General features: G+C 44.6%; 1 protein-coding gene and 1 pseudogene across 2 annotated transcripts in view; one reads left to right on the top strand and one right to left on the bottom strand.

Annotated features, from left to right (window-relative positions):
• Nucleotides 1–11,929, bottom strand: part of CPNE3 (copine 3) — a 104,204-nt gene extending 92,275 nt beyond the window's left edge. Inside the window, exon 1 of one of the 2 annotated variants that reach the window (XM_073631914.1) lies at nt 11,793–11,929. The gene's annotated coding sequence lies outside the window, so the exon portion shown is untranslated. Of the gene's footprint in view, nt 1–10,749; nt 10,863–11,792 lie in introns of those variants that run through there. The other variant, XM_073631913.1, reaches the window with a different exon arrangement.
• A 13,772-nt stretch (nt 11,930–25,701) lies between these two features.
• On the top strand, nt 25,702–26,157 carry LOC141146070 (ER lumen protein-retaining receptor 2 pseudogene; annotated as a pseudogene).
• The last annotated feature ends 513 nt before the right edge of the window (nt 26,158–26,670 follow it).

Raw genomic sequence — 26,670 nt, 5'->3', positions numbered from 1 at the left:
GTGCCAGCCATCAGTGTTGCATATCAGTACCCATCAGTCAGTGCCACCCATCAGTGCTGAAAAGATATCATTAATCTGTATTGTGCTTTGAAAACTGTCACATACTTTTTTTTTTAATCGGTATTCGGTATCGGCGAGTACTTGAATAAAAGTATCTGTACTTGTACTCGGTCTTAAAAAAGTGGTATCGGTGCAACCCTACCAAATACACAAACATGTCCCAGTATGTCCATATCTTCGAATATCGTTCTCTTTTATTTTGAGCAGTAAGTACTAGATCTTCCAGGGTATTGACGCTCCTAACCCTATTGAGCAAACAAGGCAATGGAAGGAGGATTGGGGTCTTTCCAACACAAGCTTTGGCAGCGTTAGTCAAGTGACGGAGGATTGATTTTTTGTATGTCCGAATCGGTATTTGTGAGCAGTGGAGCAGGAAGGCAGGATCCTGTATAGGGAAGTCTGTAAATTGTTGGGAAATCCTCTGTACCTCTCACCAATACTGTTGGAGCTTCAAAACAGGACCAGAAGATATGAAGAAAGGTTCCCTTCTCGTCTCCACATCTCCAATGCTCCGAAGCCTCCGGAAATCATTTACTCAAAGCCGACGTAAATGTGTACGCGTGCAGATGGATGACTTTAGGCAAAGGTGGATGATGTTTTTGCGTTGAGTGGCTGTGAAGGTCCTATCGAGGTCCCTTTCCCACGTGCTCGGGCTCGGCATGATAAAATCATCAGGAGGGGAGATGAGCAAAGCATACATCTTCAAAAGGGTGTGGGGGAGGGGTCTCTGTCTTCACAGTAAGATTCAAACAGAGTCTGCTGGCTAAGGAAATGAGTCGGGGGACCCAGGGTTCGGAAGAAGTGGTGAAGCTGATGCGCTTGCCAGAAAGGTAGCTTAAACTGACCATTCAGCAGCAGCAACATGGAGCGCGTGGGCCAGGCATTAGTAATCAAAAAGCGGGATGTTTGAAAGCAGTCCCCCTCCCGGAGATTCCGGAATGAGCCATGTTCCACCCCTGGCAGGAATCCGGGGTTTCCCAATATGGGAAATAGTGGAGAATGGGCGGAAGGAAGCTCCAGTTTCGTACAAGCCATATGACCGACATAACGAGTAGGTCCTATAGTGGTATGAGACTCGAGGGAAGCTGGTAAGGAAGCATAGCACCATGGCGTCCTGTTCAAAGGGATAGGGCTAAACTGTTGTTATGTGTGCGTCCATAGTTTAAGGCCTTTGTGTCTGCACCAGTCTATTACCCTGCCCAGATGGGCCGCTTGGTAGTATTTGAAAGCGTCCAGGGCGCTACCCCCCCCATAGATTTTAGGTAGTGTCAGGAGGTATCTACAGATCTTAGGCCATTTGTGAACTTGGTAAAGAGGGAATTGATTTGGCAAAAGAAGGTTTAAGGGACAGAGATGGGTAGAGTCTGAAAGAGTAACAGGAACTTTGGCAGGATTCTCATTTTGATGATGTTACAGTGGCCAAACCATGAATGCAATTATCGATTCCATTTGTCTAAAAAGGGAGCAGACTTCACTGAGCAGGGGGTGGAAAGTTCACCTTAAACGTATCCACTAAATTTGGTGGGATGTGGGTGCCCAGATACTTCAACGCCAAAGAGGTCCATTTAGAGTTAAAGTTGAGCTGGAGGGTGTGCCGCAAAGGGGAGGGCAAGGCGACTCCCATTGCCTCCGATTTGGAATAGTTCATTTTCATATTTGATAGTGCTCCATAATGATCAATTTCTTTCAGAAGATTCAGCAAAGAAACGTGAGGATTGGTCAGAGAAAATAGTTGATCGTCTGCATAAGCAGAGACTTTGACACTTCTCGGTGTTGCTGTTGGAGAATTCACCTCACTTCCTGTCAGGTAAAATGTCAGCAGGAAAGGAAACGAGGCCTGGATAGCAGTAAACATGACAGGGGTTCTAAGCCTTCCCGTCTATCCAAAATTAATTTAAAAAAAAAAAAAAGAGAGTTTTGGCTGAACATAGGACTTGAAGCTAGAAAAAGCCAGGCAACTAGTATTTTTAGAGTTACAATGACAACCTCAACATTTCATTTAGTACACGTTTCCATACTGAGCCATTAGGATGTGTACATACTCTCACCTCTGTCACTAAGCCTTATGCCGCGTACACACGGTCAGACTTTTCGACCGGACTGGTCCGACGGACGCTGACGGACCAAATCCGGCAGACAATCTGATCGTGTGTGGGCTCCACCGGACCTTTAGCGGACTTTTCCAGTCGCAAATCTGACGGACTTTAGATTTGGAACTTGCTTAAAATCTTTACGTCGTAACTCAGCCGGACCCAGAAATCCGCTCGTCTGTATGCTAGTCCGATGGACAAAAACCGACGCTAGGGCAGCTATTGGCTACTGGCTATCAACTTCCTTATTTTAGTCTGATGTACGTCATCACGTACGAATGCGTCGGACTTTTGTGTGATCGTATGTAGTTAAGTCCGTTCGTTAGAATGTCCGCCGAAAGTCCGTCGAAAGTCAGTCAAAAGTCTGTCGGACGGGCTGTCGGACTTTTGTAACCGAAAAGTCCGACCGTGTGTACGTGGCATTAGGCCTCATTCATACCAGCCTGTACGATAATACACATGCACGCTGGTGTGCGTTGTGTAGAGGCATGGATGGGCGGTGTAATGCCTTCTTACAACACATTGCATGGTTTGCTATTTCCCTTTTTTTTTTACTTTATTGACGTGTCACGAAATTACGCTTCATTCAACTTTATGCACTGCAGCGTGTCCCGATTCACTGCGGTGATTTGCAGTGTCATGCATTCTACTGTGTAACAATGCAGACATGTGTCATTTTTATGCAATGCACGTGAACTTAACATTATGGAGTGAACAGGGCACATAAAATACAATTGTTTTCTATGTGTGCATGCAATGACTTATGCAATACAAGGTAGCCTACATGGTGTGAACAAGCAGCAAATGATGAATTATTGTTGGACCTTCCTCATTTCCATTCTACCCAGTGAATATATAAATGAGAGCCAGATATAGGAGTAATAGAACTGTACAACATTCTGACACTGCACAAAGATTATGTAACACATGCACTGATGCAACACATCAGTTAAAACCACTCTCTCACCTTACTGTCACGTGGGCCAAATTCCCGACACACAACCCTAGCCTCAGGAGTAATACAGTACACTCCTACACTATAATTACATTATACTTCATGTACTGCTTGGTGTGAGGAAAACTTGTCAGGTGAATGTGAGGAGCTCTATTTCCAAAATACGAGTACTTCAAGTCTTAAACCTCGTACACACGATCGGATTTTCGGGAAGGGAATTGTGTGATGACAGACTGTTTGCCTAAAATCTGACCGTTAGTACGCTCCTTCAGACAAATGTCCAACTTTCAGCCAACAAATGTTGGATGGCAGGCTAGTAAATTTTCGGCAGACAACGGTCTGTTGTCAGATTTTCGTATCGTCTGTACACAAGTCCATCACACAAAAGTCCAAAGTACAAACACGCTTGCTCGGAATCAATGCTCACCAAACACGACATTAGCAGAAGGTGCCCAAAGGGTGGCACCCAAGAGCTGAAATTCCACGTAGTATTAGTCAACATAAGTGGTCACAGCCAAGCAGACATACTAATGAAATATTCGTTTTAGAACTATAGAGTTTTAGGAAGTGGTGTAACATCTATACCGATATGTCAGTTAGTAATCAGCATAATCAGCATAGAGATAGTATTGGAAGCCATAGGGGATTATCAAGTGACAAAAGGGAGTAGGTGTTGATAGAGAATGAGGGGGGGGGGGGGTCTAAGGACAGAGCCTTCGAGAGCCCCTATGGAAAGAAGAGACAAGAAGAAAAGATTTGTAGGCAACATTGAAAGTTAAGTAAGAGGAGAACCAGGAAAGATTAGAGTCTTGGGAGGCCAACAGGGTGGAGGCATTTTGAGGAGGAGTGGGTGGTTAACGGTGTCAAAGGACTAATAGTATGTTTGCAGAGTAGCAGCTATTGGTTTTAAGAGGAAGTAAACTTCCCTCTAATGTTTGTATTATTATTATTATTATTAGCACTGTAAATATCTCCTAAACTTGCAGTTTAGGAGATATTTACTGTATACTGTTCCAATGACGTCATCGCCGCATGCGCTCTGAAGTAACGGCCTCCCATGCCTCCCCCAGATGGATGAGGCCTCAAGCAGGGATGACAAGGGCTTCGTTTGCAGGTAAGTTTCACATAATGTGCTAGTATGTGATGCATACTAGCACATTATGCCTTTACTTTGCAGGTGACCAAAAAAAAGAAGCAGTGTTAACTTCCTCTTAGTTATAAAAATTCATGAATGAGTTTTAGTAGGGTAGTTCCTGTGGAGTGGGTGAAAGTCAGACTTTAGGGGGTTAAAAGGCTGTTATCAGTGAGGTAGTAACTCAGACAGTTGTACACTAGGAGTTGGAGGAGTGTGGAAGTAAACTGGAGCAAGGTCCCAAGATGGTCAGGTAGCAGTTGTCCAGCGGGTGCTTTTTAAAAAGTGTCAGAACCCCCCCCCCCCAAAAAAAAAAGTAAAAAACATTACAACTAATATTTCGTGTCTCTGTGCTCTCTCTGCTTATGAGCACTTTCCTTATAGATAAATTATCTGTTATTATAATGCACAGTCATTCATCCTTCATTATTACTGGTGGCAATAATCTGCAGGCTCATAGAGCCTCTGCAGCATTGCCCCCACAGAGTGCATGCTCTACTTCTTCTACATGGTAGAAAAGAGTTGATGAGAACTGGATAAGAGGGTGTTAATGAGAGAGATGAAATAGGTCAGTCTGGTATACGGAGGCAGGAATGATATGTTAGGAGGGCAGATTTATAGAGGGGGAAGTCATATAGAGATTGTCTTGCCACACTCGCTCAAGAGCATGGCTATGTCTTATGAGAGCCTGATTATGTGTTTCGTGAGGGAGACAAGTGTGTCCAGGGAGGATGAGGGTGAGCTGTAGACAGAAGTGGCCAGGTCAGGACAGGGGTAAGATTTTGTCCTATAGGTAGTCTGTAGCAGAAAAGAGAAGACAGGGGTCGAAGTAGCAAAAGGTTTCTATGGGTAACTGTTTGCTGGTGGGAGAAATAGGACATTGATGACAGGGAGAATGTGAAACCAATTAGGTTGCTATTAGAAAGAGGAAAAGGGGTGTTTGAGAGGCTGAAGGGAGTGCAGAGGTGGGAGAACATGGTTGATGGTGTTGTCATCACAGTGACTAGGAGGAATGTGTGTCCTTTGCTTAAGGTCAAAAGATAAGGTTAGTTTGAGAAGCTTAGGAGGTAACTGGGTGTTAGAATTAATAGGGATAATAGTATGTATTTCACAGGAGAGGAAGTAAAGTAACAAGACAGAGAAGTCATCAAGGAAACGTGATAATGGTCCAGGAGGACAATAAACCTCAGCAATATTCAGAGAAACTGAACAAAAATACAGTAAGCTTCAAATCAGAAGACAATGATGTAGGAAGAACTTAAAAAGTGCTCTGTGGGGATGGAAGGATTCTACGTTCATCTCCCTTTTGGCTACTTGCTCTAAATGAGTCCAGTGGAGGCCACCATGTGAGAGAGCAGATGGAGAGGCAGAGACAGATTCCTGAAGCCAAGTTTCAGTAACAGCAATTCGGAGTATAGGAGCCACCAGCAAAATGTAGCGCAAAACCTGACTGAATGGATACAAACTAACCGCATAATTTGTTAATAATATAATTATTTATAATCTGCATACACATAGCTTTAGTTTGTCTAAAGTTGAATATTGTATTATCAGATTGTGAGCCTTACTAGGGCTCTTTCACACATGCGGACCGTTCAGATCCACCTGTCAGTTTGTCAGGCGGACCTGAACAGACGCTCCATGTACCTCTATGGAGCGACGGAAGTCAGCGGTGACATGTCCGCTGACATCCAATCCGCTAAATGCAGATGGATGGAAACCCTTTTTTTCCATCGGTATCCTGATCGGATCAGATGAAAAGGATGGGCCAGCGGAGTCCAGCCAGCGGAGTCCGTGAAAACGGACATCAGTGTGTGAAAGAGCCCTAAAGCTGACCATGGACTATAGAATCTGACTGTACAATCTCCATTAGACCCCCCCCCCCGAAAAAAAAAAAAAAAACTAGCAAGGACTCGGTTGCCTATAACAGTCCCAATGCACAGACAAGGCAATTGACTATACTTTCTATTCACACCATGTGTTGGGTTGCTGTGCACTTAAAAAGAGAAGGATGTGCTGCATTTTTATGTCACACTACAATGCATCGCAAAGCCAAGAATGCAATGTCATTTTATGAAGTTTCAATAAAGCAAAGTAAAAAAAAATAAATAACAAAAAAAAAGAAGCACTGTAATAAGCCATAGCACCACCCCTCCACAGCGCACACCAACGGGTGCTCATTAACCAGACCATAACACATGTCCGTTGGTATGAATGGGCCCTTATGACACACACACACACACACGTGTCATACTTTTCCATTTTCCAGATGATTACAGCAAGGGATGAATCATGAAGGTCACACTTCTTCGACTTTTGAACTCCAGAAATGACTTGTATGTGATAATTCCATGACAAAGTATTCCTTGCCAGGCAGGATAACAGACAAGAGGATCTGTTTATGTCACAATCTCACGTCAGGAACAGTTATGAAATTATTTCTACAATCAGAAATATTGTGTAAATGTAAACAGTGACTTATCGCTGGGCTCCGTCTGACTGTACTAGATGATATGCTGCCTCTTTCCATACAATCACTTCTATTCCTACAACAGGTTGATAACCCCCCCCCGACCTTGCCTTGTATATGGAGACCTGACCTGGGTCCATTCTGCCATTCCACATCAAAGCCATTGTAAAACTTCATTTATTTATAAACACAATAAAAGGTTGTCATCTCTTATGTACACAAAGCATGTTTGATAACACTGTATTCTGCTCGTTAAACAAATCAGTAAATAAACATAATGAGATCTCACTTTATTCGATCACTCACTGAAAAAAGTCTATAAACGTAAAAAAGCCAACAGCGGGCATACCCAGCCCATCCTTATGTCAACAGACATGTGGCCACAGTGTGCTATTATTAGTGATATACAAAAGAGAATAAATATCACAGGAGGACAAATACACTACAGTATCCAAAGTCGTCAAACAGGTAGTTAGAAATATTTTGAAATCATTTTCCAAGAGATGGACCAGAAGATTTTCCCCCTTAATGACCACGCCATTTTTATGTGATACGGCACTGCGCCGCTTTAACTGACAATTGCGCGTTCATGCGACACTGTACCCTTTTTTATCCCACAGATAGAGCTTTCTTTTGGTGTTATTTGATCACCTCTGTGGTTTTTATTTTTTGTGCTATAAACAAAAAAGAGCAACAATTTTGAAAAAAAAAAAAAAGCAATAATTTTTTACTTTTTGCTATAAATATCCCCAAAAATATATATATTAAAGCGGGAGTCCGGCGACCAATCTTTTTTTTTTTTTTTTTTTTTTTTTTTTTTAGGTCATTGAGACACTTTGCTAATCCCAAAATAATACTCACAGTTTGGGTGTAATATTTCCGCCTCTGTCTGTTTTCGTACTGAAGAATAACTTAACAAATGTGATGCTGGCTGTTTCCATCTTGCTTGTGGGCATACGAAGACCACAAGCATTGATTTCCTGGATGCGGTGAATGCTGTTCATTCACAGCTTGTTCACACGCATGATCATTGTTTCCGCACTAAATCTTGGGAAGCCTGACACTAAGCTCCCAGGAGACAGTGCGGCGCCGGGGAAAGGCAATAAACACGCCTACTCCCATGGGAGGAGAGACAGGAAGTGCCACAATAAAGTACAATATAAAGGTAATTACAGCGATAAAAAAAAACTTTGTGCGGCATTTGAACATCTATGCAATTAACTGAAAGGGGTAAGATTAAGCTAAAAATTTGAGTGGAACCCCGCTTTAAAAAAAAAATAAAAATTCTTCCTCAGTTTAGGCCGATATATATTCTTCTACATATAAAAAAAAAAATTATATATATATATATACACACACACACACACACACAAAATACTATACTAACATACATATAATATATGCATACACACACACACGATAAGCATATGTTGATTGGATTGCGCAAAAATTATAGCGTCTACAAAACAGGGAATAGATTTATGGCATTTTTATTAGTAATGGCAGTGATCTGCGATTTTTAGCGGGACTGCGACATTGCGGCGGACAGATCGGACACCTACCTGACATTTTTGGGAACAAGGTGACATTATTACAGTAATCAGTGCTAAAAAAATATGCACTGTTATTGTACTAATGACACTGGCAGAAAAGAGGTTAACTTCAAGGCTTGTTAATGTTTTTTTTTTTTTTATCCGGGCCCTTAGCAGCTTTATGCCATAATATGCTAGTACGCACCACATACTAGCACATTATGACAGACTCACCTGTCAGCACAGGGGCACTTTCATCTTCCTTCCAGGTTTGCTCTGTTTGGCCGGCTTGAATGGCGGGGCTGTGATGATGTCCCTCCTGCAAAGTGGGTGTCATAATATACTGTGAGCTGTGCATGCGCGGGGACATTTGTACAACCTCTCCTGTGCAAGCAGGAAGAAGAATGTATGGCGGAAGAGACCAATAGGATCTTCTCTGCCATAAAACGCCTGCCTGTCAGCTTTTTTTTATGGGTTAGTTCACCTTTACTTAAGAACCACCTATGCAGATAAGGGGTCTCTGTAGATTAAAAACAAACAAAGCAGCTTTGTTTAAAGTGGAATAATGCCCTTGCTATAGGTGTAGGCTATTTACATACCTCCTGAATCCTGGCTGTAATAATCCCAGGATGTTGCTAAGTGAGGCTTAGTCATTACTGCTCATCTCCTCCATCACAGGATAGAGAAAGAGCATGTATGGGGCTTTGAATTGGAGAAGGAGCTCACTTCTGTGATGCTGAAGGTGAATAGTAATGACTAGGCCTCTCTTAGCAACATCCTAGAAATATCCTGGGGGTATTGCAGTCAGGCTTCGGGTGGTATGTAAATGGCCTACACCTACAGCAAGGGCATTATTCAACTTTAGCCAGAGCTGCACATCTTGTTTTTATGTACAGACACCCCTTACCTACATAGGCAGTTTTTTTTGTAAAGGTGAACTAACCTTTAAGCTTCCCACTTTAAGACCCCTTAAACAGCGGCAATTTACCGTTGTTTAAGCAGCACTTTTGTGCAGCTTTTCCCCCGCTAGAGGGGCACTCTTAACCCCAAATAAGGAGTTAAAAACACCCGTTTTGTGGCGCTCTCAAATCGCTTTTAAGGCGCTCTGAAGGCGCTACCCATTCATTCTAATGGGCAGGGGCCTTTTGGCAACCCGCCCCAAAAATGCTGCCTGCAGGACTTTTTTTTCCCGTCCCTCAAGCGCACCGCCCGAGTGTGAAAAGGCACACTGGAATGAATGAGAGGTGGTTTTCAGGCGCTTAGCAGAGGCTATTTCCAGCGCTACAGGGCCTGAAAACTGCCCCAGTGTGAAAGGGGTCTTAAACAGGCGTTCAGGAGTAGGGATGAGCTCAAGAACACCTCCGCTGCCTATGATTGGCTGTCCACTTTGACAGCTTCCTAGTGGGATAGCTCAAGCGGGTTCAGGGCTTGTGTCTGAAATCTGCCTGAGCTCACCCCTGTTCGGGAGGAAGCACATCACCTCTGAGCCACCTGTCAAATGTGATCGCTCTTCAGAGGGGCAGTAAACACCACTGTATATGTCTAATGGTGTCTCAGTACATACCAGACAGGGGGTCTAATCCTTCCCCGGTCCATCTAATACAAAAAGAAAAAACGTTTGTGGCTATAAATACCTCTTAACCTTCCTCCTATGTAAAGGGGGCCCCTCCACCTTCCTCCTATGTAAAGGGGGCCCCTCCACCTTCCTCCTATGTAAAGGGGGCCCCTCCACCTTCCTCCTATGTAAAGGGGGCCCCTCCACCTTCCTCCTATGTAAAGGGGGCCCCTCCACCTTCCTCCTATGTAAAGGGGGCCCCTCCACCTTTCTTCTATGTAAAGGGGGCCCCTCCACCTTCCTCCTATGTAAAGGGGGCCCCTCCACCTTCCTCCTATGTAAAGGGGGCCCCTCCACTTTCCTCCTATGTAAAGGGGGTCCCTCTACCTTCCTCCTATGTAAAGGGGGCCCCTCCACCTTTCTTCTATGTAAAGGGGGCCCCTCCACCTTCCTCCTATGTAAAGGGGGCCCCTCCACTTTCCTCCTATGTAAAGGGGGCCCCTCCACCTTCCTCCTATGTAAAGGGGGCCCCTCCACCTTCCTCCTATGTAAAGGGGGCCCCTCCACCTTCCTCCTATGTAAAGGGGGCCCCTCCACCTTCCTCCTATGTAAAGGGGGCCCCTCCACCTTCCTCCTATGTAAAGGGGGTCCCTCCACCTTCCCCCTATGTAAAGGGGGTCCCTCCACCTTCCTCCTATGTAAAGGGGGTCCCTCCACCTTCCTCCTATGTAAAGGGGGCCCCTCCACCTTCCTCCTATGTAAAGGGGGCCCCTCCACCTTCCTCCTATGTAAAGGGGGCCCCTCCCACCATAAGGAAAGTTTCTCGTAGTGATCAGACACAATGCAGAAGAAGGAGCTCCAGATAGAAATCACACAACACTGAGCAGGCAGCACACCCCGGACAGGACCGGTCCTCTTGTCACCAATCACAGCCGGTCACCCCGATGACACTCACCTCTGTACGGACTCCTCCAGATCTTCTTCCGATGTGATTGCTCCGTACAGGGAGAGTGTCGTGTAGTCAGGAGCCCCGCCCCTGCCCCGCCCACATTCCACACACACTAGTGAGAGCATTTCCTCCTCTGATCCCCGGAATGGGGAGTGCTGAGTGTGTGGATGTGATCAGGGGGGAGGGAGTGCTGCTGGTAGAAGCCTTTCTCTTTCACATTGCAGTGTGAGATTCGTTCTGTATCCCCGAGAACATGGCTTCCATCTTTCATCCTGCTTGTTGTAGAAGTTGCAAGCAGCATACTGTCATCAGACATCTGTCTGCAGAATTCTACAGTCCTCATGAGCAGAGCATGCCATGCAGAGATAAATACCGATCAGCCATAACGTTATGACCACCCACCAGATATATGAGTAACCACCAAAACAGCCCTGACCTTTCCAGGCATGGACACCCCTAGACCTCTGGGCTCTGACTCTAAACTGTCAGTAGCAGATCCTTTAAAGAAGAACTACTATAGGGAAAACTTTTTTTTTTCATAATGGATTATAACCCCTGTCAGATTTTTGCGGAGATTTCCTTTAACTTCCTGTCCCATAGCCAAACAGGAAGTGATTAGAAATCCCTTCAAATTAAGGGGATTCCTTGGGGACCCCCAGGTCACCAGAACAAGTGTGCCCCTTGGAGGATTTCCCCTCTATTACTTTTCTGGGGACAACCCAATGTTTGTGATTTTCTTTTACTTTCACTGGTAACAGTAAGGCCCCATTCACACCTCAGTGATTTGCAGCTTGAAGCTCCAAAGCACTGGAGGAGAAAAAATCAATTATTCTCTATGGAGATGGTTCACATCTCCACTCCATGTCGCCTGAAGCCAAACGCCTGAAGCTCAAAAAAGTTCTGGTGCTTTTTTGTAGGTCAGATTGGGCAGATTTGCACATTTTTATTCTCATAGAAATTAATTGAAACACACAAAAAACAAGAACCTGCAAGACAAAGGCATAATGAGCTAGTATGCATTGCATACCGGCTCATTATGAAATACTCACCTTAGACCAGGCATGTCCAAAGTCCGGCCCGCGTTCCAGTTTTGAATGGCCTGATCGCCTGATTATTTGGACATACAGTATGTATCTTTTGTGGCTCCCAGCGCCGGGGCCACAATAGGTATATATGCTGGCTGCCTTGGAGGGGGCAGGGAGGGGGTGGGACGAGTGCCGTACACACAGGAGTATTTCCTGTTTACACGGCAGCCTCTGTAATAGGAAGTTCAGTCTCCTGCGCTGCCATTGGACGACTGTTCTGTCCATCAAAGGGGGTGGGACTTTCTATTAAAGAGGCCGCTGAGAAAACAGGAGTTTTTCCTGTATGTAATCTTTTGGCGCCCCCTCCCTGTCCCCTCCAAGGCTGCAGATGGGCATCAGGCTGCACTGATGGCAATGGTGAGTCTGCATTCATGGCAATAGTGGTGCTGCATTCCTGGCAAAAGTGGGTGCTGCATTCCTGGCAATGGTGGTGCTGCATTCCTGGCTATGGTGGGTGCTGCATTCATGGCAATGGTGGGGCTGCATTCCTGGTAATGGTGGGTGCTGCATTCCTGGCAATGGTGGGTGCTGCATTCTTGCCAATGGTGGGTGCTGCATTCTTGGCAATGGTGGGGCTGTATTCCTGGCAATAGTGGGTGCTGCATTCATGGAAATGGTGGGGCTGTATTCCTGGCAATAGTGGGTGCTGCATTCATGGCAATGGTGGGGCTGCATTCATGGCAATGATGGTGCTGCATTCCTGTAAATGGTGGTGCTGCATTCCTGGCAATAGTAGGTGCTGCATTCCTGGCAATGGTGGGTGCTGCATTCTTGGCAATAGTGTGTGCTGCATTCATGGCAATAGTGGGTGCTGCATTCTTGCCAATGGTGGATGCTGCATTCTTGGCAATGGTGGGTGCTGCATTCATGGCAATGGTGGGGCTGTATTCCTGGCAATAGTGGGTGCTGCATTCATGGCAATGGTGGGGCTGTATTCCTGGCAATAGTGGGTGCTGCATTCATGGCAATGGTGGGGCTGTATTCCTGACAATAGTGGGTGCTGCATTCATGGCAACGGTGGGGCTGCATTCATGGCAATGGTGGTGCTGCATTCCTGGCAATGGTGGTGCTGCATTCCTGGCAATAGTGGGTACTGCATTCCTGGCAATGGTGGGTGCTGCATTCTTGGCAATGGTGGGTGCTGCATTCTTGGCAATTGTGGGTGCTGCATTCTTGGCAATGATGGGTGCTGCATTCCTGGCAATGGTGGGTGCTGCATTCCTGGCAATGGTGGGTGCTGCATTCTTGGCAATAGTGGGTGCTGCATTCATGGCAATAGTGGGTGCTGCATTCATGGCAATGGTGGTGCTGCATTCCTGGCAATAGTGGGTGCGGCATTCCTGGCAATGGTGGGTGCTGCATTCATAGTAATGGTGGTGCTGCATTCTTGGCAATGGTGGGTGCAGCATTCTTGGCAATGGTGGGTGCTGCATTCCTGGCAATGGTGGGTGCTGCATTCTTGGCAATGGTGGGTGCTGCATTCTTGGCAATGGTGGGTGCTGCATTCCTGGCAATGGTGGGTGCTGCATTCCTGGCAATGGTGGGTGCTGCATTCTTGGCAATGGTGGGTGCTGCATTCCTGGCAATAGTGGGTGCTGCATTCATGGCAATGGTGGGGCTGCATTCCTGGCAATGGTGGATGCTGCATTCCTGGCACTTGTGAGGCTGCAGATGGGCACTGACCCTTTTGCTTCACAGTTCTTTATTTAAAATTTAAGTTTTTTTCCTGAAACTTCCCTCTTAAAGTGAAGGTGCGTATTATACGCCAATAAATACAGTATATTTAAATAACACAAGCTCATCTTTTCACCACACACAGCACAAAGGCAAGAGAATTCTTGTTGGGCAGCGTATTAGTGCTCGAACGAACATACTTAGACCGAATTTTAATGGTTCAAATAATGTAAAAAGGCAAAATGTTCGGCCCTCACGCATGTTCACTTCATCAAATCTGGCCCTCTTTGAAAAAAGTTTGGACACCCCTGCCTTAGACCGAAGCTGTTGCAGCGGTCCCCGTACACCCCGTACACCGTACACGGCAACAGGTCTCTCCGGAGTTATTTCCAGGTTCGTGGGCCCCAGCGCTGTGATTGGCTGGAGCTGCGGTGATGTCACTCCCGCACATGCACAAGCGCCATCGGTCATGGTACAGCTGCTGAAGAAATGGCAGGAATGAGCCGTTTCTTCAGTGTGCATGTGCCGATCACGTTGGCACATGCGGATACAGTGAATATCTCCTAAACGGTGCAGGTTTAGGAGATATTCACGGTACCTACAGGTAAGCCTTATTATAGGTTTACCTGTAAGTAAAAGTGCTAGTATGGGGTTTACAATCACTTTAATGCTTTCTATCCATTCTGATAAAAAGCCTTCTTTGTGCTGCAGCCTCTCAAGGCCCCCTAATACTTACCTGAGCCCCATCTCTATCCAGCGATGAACACAAGTGCCTTGGCCGTCCAGGACTCTCCTTTCTGACTGGCTGAGACACAGCATCGGCACCATTGGCCCCCACTGTTGTCAAGCAAAGTCAGTTAGCCAATCAGGAGAGGGCCAAACCCTGCTCAGTGTCTGAATGGATACAGGGAGCTGTGGCTCGATTCGGGTGCCCCCATAGCAAGCTGATTGCTGTGGGGGCACTTAGCAGGAGGGAGGGGGCCAGGAGTACTGAAGAGGACCCGAGAAGAGGAGGATCGGGGCTGCTCTGTGCAAATCCACTGCCCAAAGGAGGTAAGTATATGTTTGTTATTTAAAAAAAAAAAGGGGGTGCTTTAGTATCACTTTATAAAAATATATTTAAAAAATGAATTATTATTATTATTATTATTATTATTATTATTATTATTATTATTATTATTATTAATAATAATAAATAACAATAAAATAATAAACAATCAAACCTGAACAAAAAATAAAATATACTATTACAATAACATTAATATTTATAATAATTATAATAATAATAACAAATAATGATAATAATGTGTTGTCATTATTAACAATTATAATAATAATAATGTATTTAGGGTGTTTATTATTATTATTATATTTTTATTTTTTAAGAGTTGAAGTTAAGGTTAGGGGTTAATTATTTATTATTACATAGTATTCAGTTATTGTATTTTATTCATTATTTATGATTATTTTTATTTATTTGTGTTTTTATTTATTTTACATTTATTTATTCATTTAATATTATTATTATTATTATTAGTAGTAGTAGTAGTAGTAGTAGTATTAACATACTAAACCTAACAAAAAAATAAAAATAAATAATAAGACAATAAATAAAATATTAACCCATAACCCAAACCCCAACCCCTAATCCTAATCGTAACCTAACTTTAACTATAACCCCTTACCCTAAAATAATAATAATAATAATAATAATAATAATAATAATAATAATAATAAGTGAATAATAATAATAAAATAATTTTTAAAAGAGCTGATGGAAAAGCTGTAAAAGCTAAAAAACCTTGCAACAAATGATGCAACAGATGATAGTTTTCTCTATTGGCTAATAAAAAAAGGCCAAAGCTCAAAAAGGCTGTATAAATGCGCCAAAATTGTGCATAAAAACACGTGAAAATAACGCCGAAAAAAAGTTTAAAGACGATACGCTCAGGTGTGACTGCAGCCTAAACAGGACAAATAGAGAGGGTGAAATTCCTTAACAGGGCCACAGACAGCAATTAAAACTACCAGGGGTTCTAATCCCTCTTCACTCTATTCAAAACTAAAAAAAAAAAAAAAAAAAAAGTTTTGCCTTTAGTTATGCTTTAATAGAACAAGCTGATGTTAGAAGCTGATTGGTTACTATGCGCAGCTGCACCAGATTCTGTATGCAGCGCTGTCTCACTTTAAATGACAATTGCGCGGTCATGCTACACTGTACCCAAGTGAAATTTTTATCATTTTATTTTTCACACAAATAGAACTTTCTTTTGGTGGTATTTAATCACCAGTGCGATTTTTATTTTTTGTTAAACAAACAAAAAAGACCAAAAATATTGAGAAACAAAGAAAAAACAGTTTTTCAAAGTTTGTTATAACATTTTGCAAACAGGTCATTTTTTCTGCTTCATTGATGTGCGCTGATGAGGCTGCACTGATAGGCTGTACTGATGGGCACTGATGGGCTGCACTGATAGGCACTGATAAGGCAGCACTGCTGGGCACTGATGAGGCGGCACTGGTGGGCACTGATAGATGGCACTAATAGGTGGCACTGAAGAGCACTAATAGGTGGCACTGATAGGTTGCACTGATGGGCACTGATAGGCACTGGTAGGTGACACTGATGGGCAGCACTGATGATGAGGCTCTGATTGGCACTAATAGGTGGCACTGGTGGGCATTGATAGGCAGCACTGATTGGCACTGGAGGGCACTGACAGGTGGCACTGGTGGGCACAGATGAGTCGGCAGGGGCTCTCCGCATTTGGGACCGATGTCCGTCTGACAGAAGCCGTTGATCTGTTTTTTTTTTTTTTCCTCACGCTATCAGCGTGAGGAAAAAAATAGCCGATTACCAGCTCTGTTTACATCACGTGAGCAGCTGTCATTGGCTCACAGCTGATCACATGGTAAGGGGACAGAATCGGCCCCCTACTCCGATCTATGATCAGTTGGGTCTCATTGACTCACTGATCACAGAGCGCGCCACACATGCCCCGCCGTCCCAGCAATTAAGGCCCACGCTGTAGCCGTCTTTCAGGTATAGCACGGGTGTGAAGAAGTTAAGGACGTGGTGGCCGCCCACTCCTTAACAACCCGCTATTCACAGGAGAGGAGGGGAGGAGCTGGAGGAGGGAAATATGTAAAATCTAGAAAAAAGACAGCTGGATTCGCATTGATGTGAACATAGTATTGCGACTTCAATCCAGTCCTTCTGCAGTCTATGAAGATTAAATTCACACTGCTGTGAACCCGAACAGGACCCTTTTTTTTGATCGGATCAGAATTGCACCACATAAATATGAACAGCCTTTATTGAAAACAATGTTTTTTCAGATGACATGCAAATCTATGCCTTTCAGATTGGATGAAATCCGCAAAGAATTTGCATCGTTGTTAACAGGGAGAGGAGAAGCTCCTTTGGCCTTACTTCTTCTGTGGGTCACAGGAGTGCACTCCATTTTGCACTCCCGTGACCCATATTCAGCCGACAGCAGGCTAAAGTCCACTGTCGGCTGACATCACTCAGCCAGTCCAGGCTCTGGAGGGATCCTTACTTTATTATCATCATTCATCCAGAGCCAGCTTCTCCTGCCCCATCCACAGCACAGCCCGATGCTCCAGTGAGTGCTGGAGGGACAAAGCAGAGAACCGGTGACTGACAGTCACTAACTCTCTGTTCACTGAGAGATCAGCAGTCTTTGATCACTCAGTTCTCAGACTAGAGGGGACAGATGTAGCATTGGACCGATGCTGCATCCACCTAGGTGAGTATGTGTGTTTGTTTTTTAAATCCCATACTTCTCTTTTTAAAAATAACTTCTTTAGACCCTGCAACTGTTGAGACAATGAACACCTTGGTCATGACTGTGTAATGTACAATGTAATGGAGTAGAGTTACTAAAGCTGGTTCACTCAGGATTGGGTGCAGCTGTGCATGGTAGCCAATCAGCTTCTAACCTCAGCTTGTTCAATTAATGGGGTTGTAAAGGCTTGTGTTTTTTCACCTTAATGCATCCTATGCATTCAGGCTCAGTTCACACCTCAACCGGCCGCGGATCGCACAGCATCGCTATCCGTCCCTGTTCTCCGTTTCAGGGATGAATCAGGGCAGAATCTTTGCCTGAATTCGGCCCTGAAACGGAGCCAAAGACGCACAATGTTTCTGTGCAGTGCGCTCCGCAGCTGCAACGGAGATATGTGAACCGGCTCCATAGGGAGCCAGTCACATTCTCCTGCTATACGAATTAGATGTGGGGAAACCGCACATCTAATTCACATAGGTGTGAACCCGACCTAAGGTGAAAAAACACCTGGCAGTCATCGGCCCCCTAGCCCCCCTGTTTTACTTACCTGAGCCCCGAATTTCCGTTGGCGTGTCCCCACCGTCCCTCTCTCCACGGGTTCTCGATTCTTGATTGGATAGATTGATAGCAGCGCAGCCATTCATTTCAATTAGATGCTATTTCCGGTATCACTGACGTCACTTCAGGTCCCGTGAAACGCACGCCAGGAACAGCGTTTTTACACTCACAGCTCCATGTTTGAGGTTTGTTTGATCTTACTTTTTGTAAGTAAGTACACCCTTTTTATAATAAAACCTTTTTTAATGGTACTTTTTTACTTCTGGGTACCTGTTCTCTGGCTCAGAAACTTCATAAAGGAATTCTGGACCTGATGACCTGACACCATATCCGCCATCCCAGGATATCTTTACCAAGCTTTAAGTGACCCACCAGACTGAAAAGCTGGGGGTCGTTCTGATCTGGTGAGTGGGGATACATGAGGGGGTGTTGTACACCTGAATATTTCTGAAGCACCTTACATTTCCTTCACTTTGGATTGGAGCACCTTTAGTCACTTTATTTGGACTTTGTTTTGTTCATCATCTATTATATTTTCACTCATTGTGTTTGCGAGCCCTATATTTATATTCATATGTTTCCCAAGTGATTAGCACTTTGTGTATAGCAGCTGCATTTTGTATTATATATATTTTTTGGATACACCATTAGCGCAAGCACATATATTTAGTTTATATATTTTCACAATAAAACCTGGAAGCTGATTGGTTTCTATGCAGAAGTGAGCCTGATTTGGCACTTTCCAGCTTGAGTAAATAAACACCATAGTATAGCGTGCAGGGGTCAGAAGTAAGTAACATACAAAACAACATATAAAGTGTAGCAGTAAGGGTGAACCCTCTGTTTACATCAGAGTACCGATTTATATTAAAGTCCCCAGAATTCACCCCTTACATCAGAGTCTTCAGCATTCCCTCCTTACATCAGAGTCCGCAGAGTCTACCTTACATCAGAGTCCCCCTTTTCATCAAGCTGCCTCATAGGCTCTGTGGGGGGCCAGTCACAGAGACTGTACCATAGAGTGCTATCACAAGGACTGCCCACCATGTCACAGAGACTGCCCCACATATCACAGAGACTTCCCCCAGTCCTCACTGACGAGGAGAGGTAAGCACAAGGCTGTATGTAAACATAGCTACCACTAGTACATGCCCCTGGCTGGAGAGAACTTGAAGCGCTGCGTTAGACATGGGGGGGAGCTTGGCCCTCCTCCCTAAACAAATGAGTCCCAGGCAAGGAAGGACTGGCAGGCTCCTCTGCGAAGGGTGTGCCAGCTGGCTGTCATCACCACTAGAACTTGCCCCACTGCCCGAATTGAGGCCGAGCCCAGCAGCCTATGACTCAGCCAGCTCTGGTACCACGCATGCCCAGTTCAGAGCCAGAGATCAGGAGATTTATTAGGGTCACTTTTCGCTTGTCTACGGACATTTATAGACAAAAAGAAAAGTGTCTGTTTTTTACGAACTGTCTGTAATTTTCTGGTTTACAACTCAGATTTAATCCCCACTTTTAAAATCTCATCCCCGGTTTTGTTATCTCATTATCCTTTTCAACGCTGTCATCCCCAGATTAGGGCACTGGATTGAAATCTGCTCTGCTCTGGATGGAGGAGACTTCCCTGCTTCAATGGCATCAGTGTCCTCTTCTATTGGTTGTGCCGATATCAGGTGGTTACCGCTACCCGGCTTGTGTAGATGAGGAGGTGGGTAGTTTGAGGAGATGCTGTCTGGTCCTGGACAATGCAGTTTGCATTCATTAATTGTGTGTCTGTAAAAAAAATAGGCATGGCCAGTAATGAGGTGGGCATGAATGCCCTTACTACTGATCCCTGCACTCTTTGTTACTTACTAATACACTCTGGGGGGTTATTTACTAAAGGCAACTCCACTTTGCACTACAAGTGCACTGAAAGTGCACTTGGAAGCGCAGTCGTTGTAGATCTGAGGAGGACATGCAAGGAAAATAAAAAACAGCATTTTAGCTTGCACATGATTGGATAATAAAATCAGCAGAGCTTCCCCTCAGATCTACAGCAATCTACAGTGACTGCACTTACAAGTGCACTTTCAAGTGTATTTGCAGTGCAATTGTAGTGCAGCGTGGATTTGCCTTTAGTAAATCAACCCTTCTGTGATACTTACTACTGATCTTCAAACTCTATATTACTTACTACTGAACACTGCATTGTACAGGGGTTACTTACTACTGCACTCTGCGTTACTTTGACCCCTGCGTTACTTAGTACTGACCCCACAGTTGCTCATTACTGACCTCTGAACTTTGTCACTTACCACTGACCTCTGAAATCTACATTACTTACAAATGACTTCTGAACTTTACATTACTACTGAACTCTGAATTCTGTTTTACTTACTGCTGACCTCTGTACCCCCACGTTGCATACTACTGACCTCTGCAGTCCGTGTTACTTACTACTGATCTCTGTACTCTTCATTACATACATACATACATGACCATTTGTATGTGGGTGGTCACGGTGTGGGGACCTGGGGAACTCTCTAGTAGATGCAATGCCAAGGTCCAGTGAGTACAATTCGAAAAAGGAAGGGGCAGTTTTTTCTGGAGGCGGTTTTGACATGGAGGGTAGGGGGTTATATCAGGAGGGGGATTTTTTGCTTGAGAGACACTCTGTGCTTTATTTACTTTTAACCTTTACACTCTGAGATTGATTTACTAAAACTAGAGAGTGCAAGATCTGGAGCAGCTCTGCATGGCGGCCAATCAGCTTCTAACTTCAGCTTGTTGAATTAAGCTTTGACAATAAAACCTGGAAGGTGATTTTTTACTGAGGGATATAACTTGGATGGGGATGGAGTATATGAGATGCCGAGTAAAGAATCAATAGCAATTGGTTCAACAACAATTTGCTTGGGACAAACTATGTACACTCCCTGTACATATTCCTTCAACTTCCTCTTGCACACTCTTGCTTGAAGTTACCTTTCCTCACTCCTCCAGCACATCACTTGCTGCAGACTGTTACTCTTTATCACCTCCAGCACATCACTTAGTTCCCAGGACCAGCTAGCACATTTGTATGGGTAGGCCTGACACTGGCTCAGCCAGGCCTTAGCAAATGCCTTTTGCAGGCAAGGACCACTGGCCCCTATAGTCTAGCTGAGAAGATAGCAAAAGTCCTTGTGCTAGCTATCCTAATGCAGCTACTGATCCCAGCAAGTCCTCTTCAGGCCCTGCCAACCCTCTTGGCTGCAGCTGCCTCTTTCACCACAGTCCACTCTTCTGGTTCTGCACCCATCTCAGACTGCAAATTCACAGTCCTCTCAGGTGTGCCTCCATAGTCCTCCTGACTGTGCCTCACTCACCAGCCCTCCTGGCTGTGACTAGTACTCCTCTCCTCTAGCAGTGCTGTCTCCCGCTTTCCTCTCCTTGTTCTCTCCTGTGCCTCCAGTCCAGGACCTCTCCATGCATTCCTGAAGGTGGTCCCGATTGCACCTGAGCCCAGGCCCAAGGTCATCCCCCAGACCGAGGAGCTCCCTCAAGGCCCTGACAGCCTCCACACTTCTCTCACTCCAGCTCTTCCACCCGACAACCCCCCCCCCCCCCAGCTGGGATGACCCTGGACATTTAGGGAGGCCTGCCCCCTGCCAATCCAGGTTGGGGATTGGTCAGGGCTCCCTAAAACACCCCAGACAGCTCCAGCTCTTCTCTCCTCCTCTTCTTCCAGATCTTTCTAGCAGACTCTGGAAAGAAGAGGGAGGTGCTAGTGACGCTTCCTGTGAGTCACCAGCTGCTACCCTGAGCCACTCCCAGCCCAGATCAGAACAAAACAAACAAGCCTGACAGCCAGCCAGGCCTGCCTAATTTTTAATGTCCTAACAAAAATCCTACCTCTAGCACCTACCTATCTAGAGGGTGCTACATATACTTACTCCTGACTTCTGCACTCTGCTTTACTTATGGTGTGCTTGTCTGACATACTATGTTCTCATCGTTGGAGTGAAAGATGGCTTGTTGAATGTGCATATTATTATTATTATTATACAGGATTAATGTACCACCAACGGTTTGAACAGCATTTCACAAACTAAGGGAGGCAGTTACAATACAATTCAATACAGGAGGGGCCTTATCATAAGAGCTTCCAATCTAAAGAAGGAGAAGGAGGTGTGCAGGGGACGACTTCATTAATTCTTCATCTTATTGATCACACAGGCTCTGTTCACATCTGAGTGTTGCGGGAATGCGCACAGAAGCATTTCTGTGCCTTCCGGGAACATGCAAAAAGTGTGTGTCACGCTTACTGTGCCATTGTTTGTTAATGGAACTCCATACCGGGGAAGCTGGTGCACATTTTACTGGGCACATAAACACGCAACAAATGAGAAAAAGTGTGCAGTAAATTAATTTTAAAAACACACAAACCGGGGTGTGGCAAAAAGATCATTGAGCTACTTTTGCATGTTTGATGCACGTATGGCAGCACATTGAAAAACATGCTTTTCCAGTCCGCTAGGTGTGATAATTGTGGCACTACCCTTGAAGGAGTTGCGAATGTCACGGTTCCTCATTGCTGCACAGCCAGTCACATAGCATTTTCTTCTTGCATCCAGACAGAAGACCAGTCCTTGAGCTTGTTTTTGTTTGTTTTTTATTGGGGATAAGAACTTGGATGGGGTTAGGGATTATGGGATGCCCAACTTGATAATTACAACAGAACCAGGGAAAACTTCCTCCCTATTTACAGCTTCCACTTCATCCTCCTGCACAAATCTTGCTCCAATGCACAGCTCTGCTGGGTTCATTCCTTTGGAACTAACAGTCTTTTAGTTAGCTCAGCAACAGCCTATTACAGTCTAGGAACTCTCAGTCCCTTGTGGAAAGTAGTACATGTGGGGTGAACTGCTTTCTGCAACACCATCTGCTTTCCTGTAGATACTGGTCCCAGCTCCACATCCTGCAGAAATGATTGCCCACCTGACTGCCATTTTACCAGCCCATCTGGCTGCTTCTTCTTCCCAGTCTACCTGACTAACACACTCTGGAGACCTCCCAGGACAAGGTTAGATAAAGACCTAAAGAGGAACTTCAGTCTGCTCACATAATTTGTAATAAAAACATCTTTGCCATTCTGAAGCTTCCCTGCAACCACTTTGCATATACTGTGATTCTGTACTTGCCAAATATGCTGCAAAAATATCCCTCCACTGAGTCTGGCTGCAACCATTTTAAATGTGGGCAGCTGAAGCTGCTGTCTGTTCACTTCCTGGATTTACACAGAGGCACACCTCCAGCTCTGCAGCTCTCATTGGCCCTTTTATGACTCACCCCCCCTCCCTTCCTGGCAAACTCTCAGGACAGTGAGAGAGAGAGCTGTGTGTAGTGTCAAATATGGCGACCCGTCACAGTTTGCTACCCGCTGGAGTGCGCATGCGCAACGCCGCCATATGCGTTCCAACACTTTTACGACAAAACTCCACAGCCCTCCCGGGCTCGCTTCGCTCGCCACGATTCGAGCACGGCCTCGCTTTGCTCAACATAATTATATTCTGACTCTATGTCCACTTGGATGGTGGGGCTTGAACCTGGACTCAGGGGTGGAGTTTTGTAGTAAAAGTGTTGGAATGCATATGGCAGCGTCGTGCATGCGCACTCCAGCGGGTAGCGAAATGTGATGGGTCGCAATATGTGACGCTACACTGTGCATGATTTCATAATCCTAGGCTTTTTTTTTAACAAGAAAGAAAGAAAGATCCTAGGCTTTTTACCAGACACGAAACAGGAAGTGAGCTGTATAAGGTATTTACTGGCAGAAAAAAAAAATGTTTTACTATCCAAAGTTAAAACCACAAGGGCAGAAGATTCAATAGATGGAAAGTTGCAAAAATGACTGAAGGTCCGCTTTAAGGAGAGTGAATGCACAAATATTGTCCTCTTTTTATAAAAATGTACATAGATGTGAACCAGCCACTTAATAATGAATGAGATTGCTACCTACATTTTGTGTGACAATCTACTAGTCCTTTTACAAGTCTTCATTGGGCTTTATAGCATCAGGCTGGTAGCGAAGCAAAAGAATGTAAGCACTGACTGTTCATACTGCCTTCTGTATAAAAAAACTTGTTACTTTGTAGTAAGTAACTATGGGCAAATTGTTGGGGTCTGCTGCCCTCTTGAGGTTGGAAGCAGCAGTTCAGAAATTGTCTCTAATTACTGCAAACAAGTACAGTATGCACTTTAAATAAACCCAAAAACAAAAATGTATTTAATTGCAGCTTAGCAGTCCTTAGAAACAGTGACTATATTTGTTTTCTTTCTTGCTTTATTTTTAGGCTTTCTTTCCTTTATTTTTAATTGGCGATACTGTGGATTACCCACTTTATGGGTAATTCACAGTACTAAAAACACGTTCTTCTCTCTTTATCTCCATTACATGAGTGGGGGAATTAGTAGGTATCTTCCCCCCTCGTCCACGTCGCCAGCTTTAAAAATCCTGCACTATATTGGTCCACAGTGTTTGTGCACATGCGCATAGCTCCCAACTGGGCAGCACAGTGGTGTAGTGGGTAGCACTTTCACCTAGCAGTAAGAAGGGTCGCTGGTTCGAATCCCAACCACAACACTACTTGCCTGGAGTTTGCATGTTCTCCCTGTGCCTGCGTGGGTTTCCTCCGGGTACTCCGGCTTCGTCCCACACTCCAAAGACATGCTGGTAGGTTAATTGGATCCTGTCTAAATTGTCCCTAGTATGTATGAATGTGAGATAGGGACCTTAGATTGTAAGCTCCTTGAGGGTAGGGACTGATGTAAATGTACAATGTATATGTAAAGCGCTGCATTGATGGCGCTATATAAGTACCTGAAATAAAAAATAAATAAACTGTCCCTGATTTGGAACAATGTCCCTCTGTCCCTCTTTCCTCCTCACGTGTCCCTCATTTTGGTCTGATCTATATTGTTGTATATAAAATGCACTTTTTATATTTCAAAAAGTGTTTCACAAAGCTAAACTCTTCATTCACTTTCTAAATTGCTGCATTTGTACATTTCAAAAGCCAGTATAAATGAATAGTAGTAAAAAGAAGCACTTGTGGGTTTAACTTATAATAATATAATTCTCCTTTAAGGGGGTGTGGTGGGGGTGTGTCCCATGCCTACATACGTTTGCTAATAAGTGGCCCTCGTTCCCATCTCAAAAAGTTGGAAACTCATCTGCGCATGTGCTGCGAGTGTGCATCTGCTCTGCGCATGCACTGCATCTTGCTGCATGTGTATACCTCTGGGGACACACTGCCTCCTGGGATAGGCATAATGTAGCAATCCCAGAATGCAGTGGGGCATGACCACTTCTTTCCTGGTGCCAACATGGCAGCATACTACCACATGTGAGTTGGCAAGAATTAGCTCTAGGGAAGGAATTTTACTGTAAGTATTTGAACTCATTTTCCATTTTCATGCCACTGACCCAAAAAGAGTGGACATGTTGGGGTAGATTTATATGTGCGTCTAAATATCAGTTTCCTCTGAATGTCTCCTCACTGCCTATTTTAACAAACGTGCCACAGCCGTGAACGTGATTGCAGGGGATTTGCCAGTTGCTAGCGTTTGGTGTAAACTTTGCCATGGGTGCAAAGTATCGCAATCACTGCATGTAATCTTTACCTGCTGCCTATTGCAATTTAAGGGGAGGGGGGGTGGGCAGATGGCAGAGATGCACATTTTTGCAGCCCTCCAACTGCACGTTGATATCAAGCTTTAGGGATTGAAGTGAGAGGCGTCAGAGGCAGTCTCCGCGGCCCCCGGGTCACCTGTGCCCTGTCTTCTCCCCCTGCTCACCCACCTCTTGGCACACCATGAATATCTTCCGACTCAACGGGGACTTGTCCCATATGGCAGCCACCATCATCCTGCTGCTGAAGATCTGGAAGAGCCGATCCTGTGCCGGTATTTCTGGAAAGAGTCAGCTTCTGTTTGCACTGGTGTTTACCACTCGGTACCTTGATCTCTTCACTTCGTTCATTTCACTCTACAACACTTTTATGAAGCTGATCTACATTGGTTGTGCATATCCAACAGTTTATCTCATATACATGAAGTTCAAGCCTCCCTACAATGGAAATCATGACACATTCAGAGTGGAATTTCTCATCTTTCCTGTTGCTGAATTGTCCGTCTTTGTCAATGATGACTTCTCTCCCCTTGAGATCATATGGACCTTTTTTATTTACCTGGAGTCTGTGGCCATCCTGCCTCAACTCTTAATTATTAGTAAAACAGGTGAAGCGGAGACAATCACTACTCATTATTAGTGATGAGCTTTGAGCTTGAGTCGAACTCATGTTCGACTCGAACATCGGCTGTTCGCCAGTTCGCCGAACAGCGAACAATTTGGGGTGTTCGCGGCAAATTTGAAAGCCGCGGAACACCCTTTAAAAGTCTATGGAGAAATCAAAAGTGCTAATTTTAAATATATTCATGGTATTGTCATAAAAAGTGTTTGGGGACCTGGGTCCTGCCCCAGGGGACATGGATCAATGCAAAAAAAAGTTTTAATAACGGCCGTTTTTTCGGGAGCAGTGATTTTAATAATGCTTAAAGTGAAACAATAAAAGTGTAATATCCCTTTAAATTTCGTACCTGGGGGGTGTCTATAGTATGCCTGTAAAGGGGCGCATGTTTCCCATGTTTAGAACAGTCTGACAGCAAAATGACATTTCAAAAAAAAAAAAGTCATTTAAAACTACTCGCGGCTATTAATGAATTGCCGGTCCGGCAATACACATAAAGGTTCATTGATAAAAACGGCATGGGAATTCCCCACA

The sequence above is a fragment of the Aquarana catesbeiana genome, linkage group LG05 (genome assembly GCF_042186555.1).
Source record: "Aquarana catesbeiana isolate 2022-GZ linkage group LG05, ASM4218655v1, whole genome shotgun sequence".
NCBI classification, from domain to species: Eukaryota; Metazoa; Chordata; class Amphibia; order Anura; family Ranidae; genus Aquarana; species Aquarana catesbeiana.
The sequence above is the reverse complement of the archived record's forward strand: the minus strand, read 5'-3'. Positions and strand labels throughout refer to the sequence as shown.